The 8,188-nt window shown below is 58.3% G+C and overlaps 1 non-coding gene across 1 annotated transcript; it reads right to left on the reverse strand.

Annotated features, from left to right (window-relative positions):
- Window positions 1–1,371: 1,371 nt before the first annotated feature.
- LOC124984094 (U1 spliceosomal RNA) lies at window positions 1,372–1,529 on the reverse strand. The gene has a single exon (XR_007108558.1). It is a non-coding gene; the product is annotated as a U1 spliceosomal RNA (small nuclear RNA).
- Between the last annotated feature and the right edge of the window lie 6,659 nt (window positions 1,530–8,188).

The following is an 8,188-nucleotide window of genomic DNA, read 5'->3' on the forward strand; positions in this document are numbered from 1 at the left end:
CCGCCCTTCCATCCCACACCTTTAAGAGTGGTGATAAGAGCCAGGCCTGATGGAGCACGCCTGTAGCCCAGCAACTTGGCAGGCTGAGACCAGAGGGTTGCAAGTTCAAAGCCAGCCTCAGCAATTTAGTGAGCTCCTCAGCAACTTAGTGAGACCCTGTCTCAAAATTAAACATAAAAAGGGCTGAGGATGTGGCTCAGAAGCAAAACGCCCCTGGTACCAAAAAAAAGAAAGAATGGCGATGATAAGGATGAGAGCAACAATGACCGAAGTTACTGAGTGCTCCTTCTGCACCAGACGCCATGCTGAGCACTCTGTGTGGATTCTCACTTTGAACCCTCACTGTCACACTTTGAGGGACCCACTCCTTCAGCCCATTTCACTGATAAAGGACATTGCTGCTGACCGAACCTATTTTTTCTATACTGGGATTTGAACCAAGGGGCACTTTACCACTGAGTCACATCCCCAGCCCTTTCTATTTTTTATTTTGAGGCAGAGTCCTACTTAGTTGCTGAGGCTGGCCTCAAACTTGCAATCCTCCTGCCTCAGCCTCCTGAGTGGCTGGGATCACAGCCATGCGCCACATGCCTGGCCTGACTCAACTTCCCGAGGACAGGGATCACATCCTTCCCATCTCTGCATCCCGAGTTACAGGGACAGCCCCCGTGCTGGTTGGTGTCTGGTGACTGTTTGTTGAATGAGCCAGTGATTGAGTGAATGACTTACCCTCTTGCCTACTCCCAGCTGGCCTCCGGGTAACCTCCATGTCCCAGGCCTGGACTTCCACCCCCTGGTGTCCTGACTCATCCCTGCCCTCTCACCGTGACCCCCCCACAGCCCTCCACACACCCTGTGCTCCAAAGCATCAGGAAGCGTGACTCACTCATCCCCTCCTGCCCTTGCGTGACAGCCCATGCTGTACCTGGTCTGGAACACTCTTTCCGCTCCTCTGCCATTGAATACAGCCTACCCATCCTACGGCCCAAGTCAAATGCCACCTCCCTTGGAAGCATTCCCTGGTCCTCCCTTTGCCTGTGCCTCCCTGGTGACCGTCACCAACTGTTGCTGAAATTCCTTATGGTTCTAAACTGGACTGCGTGTTCTGGAAGATCAACTCCCTCCTGACCAAGGCCCTTGCCCTGTACCTAACAAGTGCTCCGTAAATACCAGTGGAGGCCGGGGTGTGGCCCGGGGCAGGGCACTTGCTTAGCATGCACCAGGCCCCGGGATTGATCTCCAGCACAGAAAAAATAAATAAATAAACAAAAAGAAGAAGAAAAGAAAGAAAAACTGGAAAACATGAAATGCCTGCTCTGTTTTTGTTTTTGCCTCATTCATGAATGAGCCTATGAAGGTCGACCTTTTTTAAAGGGAACTGCAAGCGCAGTCCCCCTGCCACAAGTTACACAGTCAAGTTTCCCATCACTGGGGAAGTCACAGTGGGCGGTAGTCTGGAGCACAATGGATGAACCTTTCCCTGGGAAAACCACTTGGTGACCTTGGTCTCTTCCCTGCCAGTGCAGATCTTATGGTAGGTTGACAGGTGCACTGAACTTCCAAGGAAATTTGAATTTGGGGGTCTGGCACTCACCAGCCGCGTGACCTTAGGAAGATCATTGCCTCTCTGAATCTCAGGGTGATCATTCTGCTCTTCACCTGAAAGAGAGGATGACAGTGCCCACCACAGGGGACACAGAAGGCACTGTCACATCCTCGATGTATCTGCTCAGGCCTGTCAAGCACGCTGTGGGGTTCTTCTCTCTCCATCTTCCTGCCTCACTGCTGAGCCCCTGCCTCTCCCGACGGCCTCAGTTCAACTCAGCCTGGAGTCTGACCACTCAGCTCCCTCACTGTGGCTCTGGAGTGTCAGTTTTCCTGATGTCACCACTTCTGGGCGTGGCCTCACCCTCTCCCAAGGAGCCTAGAGAGGCAGCCTCACCTTTGCTCCCCCATCCCCTTAACAAGTGAGACCTTGCGTTCGCCCTCTGAAAATATTCACAATGAAGACACGAGGCACTGGGCACAGAACTGGATGCAAATGGGCGCCGATTCTCAGGCCAAGAAAGAGAACGCCTGAGCTGTGGACCCGGAGAAACCCTAGGCTCGTTTGCATGTCATTTGCATTATATTTACATGTGATCAATTTCATGTTCAAATGCAAAATCCTCCCTCCCCAGTTTTTCTCCCCCAGGGTTCCCTCAGCCTTTGCCCACAGCATCCGCCCAGCCCTGCCCCCCTCTTCCCGAAGCCCCTGCCACAGCTCCCCTCGTCCTCCTCCCAGCCCCCGGCCTCCCCTACCACCCAGGACCCACTCGCCCAACACCAGCCGCGTCCTGGGGTCTTACCCCTCGGTTCAGGAGGGGCGTCCCTGCCTGCCCCCTCCCGCCCCGAGCCGGGCAGGCGCAGCAGACAGCAAGCGCGCCTCTCAGCAAATCCCAGCCCCATTCAGCCTGGTGATTAATGGCGCTGCCCTCCCCATGAACCTGCCTTTAATACTGAGGAAGTTATGAAACCGCTATACATCAGCAGCTCCGGCCCGCGCCCCCGCCCGCCGCCGCCTCCACCCCGGCCTCCAGCTCCCTCTTCAAAATCTCATTTGGGCTCCTGCCTCCCGGGCCCACCCCTCCTCCGGCCTTTGCTGGGGGAGGGGGCGTCTGCCCCTGCTGCCCTCCCCGCGAGGACCCACAGCTCATTTTCCCTTCCTCTCTCCCCCTGCTCCGCCCTCGCTCCCTTCCCCCCCACGGCTGCATCTCCGGACCCATTTAGAATTGCTGACATTTTATCTGCATTACATACATCACTCCGTCCCCAGCAGCCATCTCTCATGGATTGGCGGGGGCGGGGGCGGCGTGGTCCTGAGCTTGGGAAGATGGTGGGGAAACAGAGTGGAGGTGGGGAGACGGCACTTCCTCCGCACCCCTTCCCCCTCAGTGTGCTCTCCCCAGCCACCTGAGAGGCTGTGCAGCTGGGAGCCTAGGACCGGTGATGGCAAGGGTTGTACCTTAGCCTTCTGCGAGTCTCTGCTACCTCACATCCAAAGACCTTAGCACAGACTAGGGAAGGTCATGTTGCCCATCCTCCTGCCATGGAGATTAAGAAGGTGGTTGTTTCACCTCATTCAGTTGACCTGCTCTAATAGTTCCTACACCTCCCTTTTGGGAAGTCCTTCTGAATGTCTAACTACTGTGCCTCATGCTGTAGTCATTATTTTCTTCTGGCTTTGTCCTCAGAAGATTGAAGAGCAGTCTGGCCCCTCATGTGTGTTAAACCCTTTGTTACGATGCCTAAGCCATCACAAATGGAGTCAATTGCTCTTACTCCTGAGTTTTATAAACATGATAGGAGGCAAAGGGTGGAGAGAGAGGAAATGGAGACCCAAACTCAGGAGGAGGAAAGGCAGGGGCTAGCAGGAGGTTTTCTCTCCCCGGAGTGATAAGCAGAGAGCAATGACAGACAACAAGGTCTGGAGAAAGAAAGGGAGAACTGGGAGGGAGGCGGGCAAACAAAGAGCTGGACAGACAAAGGGACCGTCAGCAGGGACAGGCAGACTGCGGGCAGGGGAGAGGAAGCAGCGGAGGCACTCCTCGGCAGGTCCCAGGCTGCACACTGAGAGGCGCGCTCTCCGCCTGCCTCTGTCACTCAAGGTCTCTGCTGGAATGTGTCTCTCGGGGTCTCTGGGGGGCTTTCTCCTTGCTGGGCCTGAATCTGTGCACTGTCCTGAAAGGCGCGTTCTCGGGCCTGCCTGTCCCCTGCCCGCGCCCTTCAGTCGCCCCTGCCTGCGGCCATCCCCTCCACTCTGCCTCGCTGGTCTTTCTGACCTGCGCTCCAGGTGCTCTCTCCCTCGCAGGGAGATTCAGGCACTTCCCCCAAGCTTTGGGAGTCTCCCGCAGCAGGGGGCCCGTCCTCCAGGAGTGAGCCCAGGGGCAGAGACCCAGTGGGCACCGCTCCCGGGCGGTGTGGGACTGTCCCCGCCCTGCCAGGCTCAGCCATTGGCAGGAGGAGCCCTGGCAGGGAAGGGGAAGGGCGCAGGAACCTTGGCCCCCAGTGCTGGGCTCAACCCCAGACAAAACCGACCTCAGGCGGTGGGTGCTGGGCGTGGCCAGTTTGCGTGTCGTCCGCACCTCCTCTGCAGGTCCCCATTCCCAGCCTTCCCCGCAGACCCTACGGTCGGATTCCAGGCTCTCGCCAACTGTCTGGCCCCAAAGACCTTGGGGACGGCGGCAGGGGGCGGCGTGGAGAGGAGGCTCCCACGCTGCCGCTCCGGCATCTTCCTCAGACACCTCCCAAGGGCACGAGTCCCCCCTCCAAGCAGTGCCTCCTCTCCTGCCCCAGAGTCAGCAGAGGCTGTCCTCCACGCGGCTACCCCGCCTCTGACGGTCACCCACGTCCCACCTTGCCCGCTCCCTCTGCTTATCTGCACATTAGCCACCCTTCAAGCTCTTGCAGCAAGCCCTCCTCTTCCACAAAGACGTCCCTGGTCACGGAACCCACAGTGACCATGCTGCCGCTCTGTGTGAAAGGCACCTCAAGAACTGACAGGCCCTGCCCCGTCTGAGGAGAAGACGCATCAGCCTCCCCATCTTACAGATGAGTCAACTGAGGCCCAGGACCAGCCATGTAGTTTCCCAGGGCAGGATAGTCAGGAGAGCATGAGGGTCCAGGGCACTCTTCCCAGTGTCCCCAGAGCCCTCTCCTTGTCACTCCTTCAGCAGGACCAATGCCCCACTCTCAAATGCCTGGCTAGCTTGGGACTGTAGTCTCCCACCTGCTGGTCTCAAGCCTGCAGAGCCCCTGGGAGCTCCTTAAATTCTCCCCCCGCCCTTGGCGACCATCTTTGCCCCGGTTGCTGCTCTGCTGGGACTGCCCTCGTCCCCACCCTTAGGAACCCGGTGAACTCCAGTTCATCCCTCAGAACCCATCTCGACCTTCCTCGCCTCCTCCGGGAAGCCTTCCCTGAAGCTCCTGCCACGCTGCTCCTCACGGCCCGGCTGCCCACCTTAAGAAGGTCTGTGGAGGGCAGGGAGCGCCATGTCCTGCTTAGCCATTCCCTGAGGGAGGGACACACGGACTCACACACACACATTATTTAATTGAACGGGACTTTATCCCCGCCTCCCTTCCCCTTCCCAGGCCCGTAGGACAGAAGCATCGACCTTGGGGGAAGTCAGGACGAAATCCCGGAGACTGGGGAGGCGGTCAAGAGACCTCGGTGCTCCAGGGGTGCAGGCGGGCGCACTCTGTTTTCCCAGTAACTCCTTCCCCAACCCAACTCTCGGAAGGGGCAGCCGGGTGGCAGAGGAAGGGCAGGAAGAGCTGGCAAGGGAGACCGGGAAGGAAGAGAGGAGGGCGAGGAGGGCAGCGGCCGGGAGCAGGCAGACGGCGCCCGCCCCTATTTCTCTGCCTGGGAACCGGACACGTCTAGGCTGGGCAGGGACGATGGCAGAAGTGCTTTCCTCAGGGCGCCCCAGAGGAAGGGTCCCCTCCGCTGTCCCCGCAGCGCAGGGGCTGAGCCGGATTCGCCTGCAGGAGGCGGCTCTGGCCCCTGAGCCTGCTCTGCCCCACCAGGAGCCTCCCGGCATCACAGGGGACAAGGAGGAGGCCGGGGGACAGAGCGGGCTCGGCCCTTGGTGCTCCTTGAGCAGCGGGACGTGGTGGCAATGTGGCCGGCCAGGGCTTTTCCTGGTGAGTCGATGGCGCTCCATTGGGACCTCAGCACACATGTAAAGCAGGCCAGAAACCACCCCTTCCCTCACCCTGCCCTCCCCCAGCATCCCCAGGAGAGGGAGCCGTCAGAGGGCTCCCCTTTCACTCCTTGAGAGAACCCCCATGGATCTCCTCCACAGCCCAGGAGCCCCCAAACCCAGAGGTCCAGCAGTGTCCCTGGTTCTGTGAGGCTCAGGGTGCACAGCAGCAAGCAACTGTACTCAGCCCCGCCTTGCCTGCAGGGAACTGAAGGTGGGGACTATGGATCACAGAGGACTCCCCAACCCACAGAACCAGAGCCTCCCTCCAAAGGAACAGGAGGCTTCCCTGTGTTCAGCCTCCTTCATTTACCCACTCTCTTGTTCATGTCCCTATCTGGGAGGAAGTGCTTCCTGATGTCTAGCTTACCTCTTTCTTGCTGCTTTCTATTCAGTTCTCAGCAGTGACCAGAGATTACTAATCTTCAAGGGACCGGAAAGAGAAAAAGTACTTTGATTCTAGTCTTGGGTGGGGAAATCATAGTGCAAAAGAAGAAGGGTGGTTCATTCTATTCCTCCCCCACCCCACCCCCAGTGGCAGTAGAAATCATGGGCAGACAACTGGGAGGACTTCTGACTGAGAGAAGGGAGGAATTCTGGAATAGGGGTAAGAAGCCCAAAGTCTGCACCTCCTCTGGCTGCCTCTCAGGCTGGCAGAGACCCCTCGGTGGCAGCTGGGGGAGGCTGCAGCACTTCCAGAAAAGCTCAGCGTGCTGGGATGGCTGGGAATTCCTCAGCTCCAGTTCAGAGAAGAAAAACCTGATCCCAGAGCCCCCTTGTGACCATACAGGGGAAGGACAAGCAGCCCTGCCTCCCCGACCTCGGGCTTGGAGAGCTGATGCCCGGAGGCGGCCCAGCCTATGGGAGCCCCAAGACCCCAGGTCAGGGTGCAGCAGGGGAGCAACCAGGGAGAGGGGAGACCACCGAGCCCCATTCAGCTCTCGGTCTGCCACTCCAGCTGGCGACCCTGGGCACATCCTTAAACGTTTATTAAAAGGGACCCAAACTCCCCCTGAGCCACCACTGCCTTATAGGAGAGGTAAAAGCCCAAAGCAGACGTGATCTGTACGTGAAGGACTTTGAATAGTCTGTAAAGCTTCCGCCGTGTGTGGGGGGGCGTTGCCCTGTGGGAGGGCTTGTCATGTAAGGTGTGACTGGGACCCACGGGTTCTGCCCCTCTAAATCCTCCACTCGGGAGCTCCAGGGGCACTTGGAGTCCTTAGAGGGACAAACAGAAAGGTTCCCCAAGAGACACCCATGCCATCTTCCAGAAGGGTGAGGCCAAGCCAGTAAGGGACACGGAAGGGGGCAGTGGAGCTGGCCTGCCCCCAGGGGATGCTGGCCTGATGTCAGGGAAGACCAGGTGTCGGCGTGCTCAGCTCACATTGTCAGCGCCCCTCCTGGGCTTGTGCAGGCACAAACTTGTCACACCAGCTGACTCCAGGCCGAGGCTGAGCCATGCTGGGCCACCCAGGTGAGCACACCTGCCCCCGACAGCCTGCCCACCCTGGCTGCACTCAGACCTCTCTGCAGACATGTCTCCCAAGGACACTCACGGGCCTGTCCCGGGACTATGCTGAGAGGTCGGAGTGGAGAGCCAGGGTGCGGGTCCCAGAGCAGAAACGCAGGGCAAAGCCAGAGGAGGGGTCCCGGCCAACCCTGAAGAGCCTGTGGCCTCCGTCCCCTCTGCCAACGTTTATGATGAGGTCATGGGGTGGCTACAAAGCACCCTAACGGGCTTGGGGGCATACGGAAAGGAAGAACTAAGTTACGAAGCTGGATCGAAACCCGACTCCCTCCCAGGATCCACACCCTCCTTTCTCCAGCTCCCTTCAGTTATTTGGAAGTTCTTCCAGGCATCTAACCTCAGTTCTTCCTGCTGGGATTGGAAAGTTGGAAAGGACTTCTCCTTGGACATTATTCTGGGAGATTATTCTGGCTTATTCAGGCAGAGCAGGTGACAGTCAGAGGTGATGCTCATGATCCTCTTTCTCCCCATCTGTAGGGAAGGAAGAGGGAACAGGGGCTCCACGTGGCCAGGGGACTTGGGACAGATGACAGGGAGGGCTTCCCAGAAAAGGGCCAAGGAAGACATTCTCTGAGAATATTTTCGAGCATTAGAAACTGGAGATGACAGGAAGGAGAGCAGGCAGGAGGTGGGTGGAGACTGTCCATCAAAACCAGGATGGGGTGTGGCTCCCTGGATCCCCGGCACCACACACACAAATAAGAGAAACCAACGCGCCGTGGAGGAAAAGCCATAGAACTGAAGTGACGGCGACCTTTGGTAGAAAAGGCCCAGGCCTGTTCCACTCAGCCTTCCTGGTCTTTAGCTCCCAGCTGGAGCCAAATAAATGTCACTTGGTGCCCTTCCTATAGGAAGCCAATGCTGGCTTCCCCTGGATTGCAGCCTGGCAAGCGGGTCAGAGCAGGAGGGGCCCTTG

This window comes from Sciurus carolinensis, chromosome 4 (genome assembly GCF_902686445.1).
Source record: "Sciurus carolinensis chromosome 4, mSciCar1.2, whole genome shotgun sequence".
Classification (NCBI taxonomy): Eukaryota; Metazoa; Chordata; class Mammalia; order Rodentia; family Sciuridae; genus Sciurus; species Sciurus carolinensis.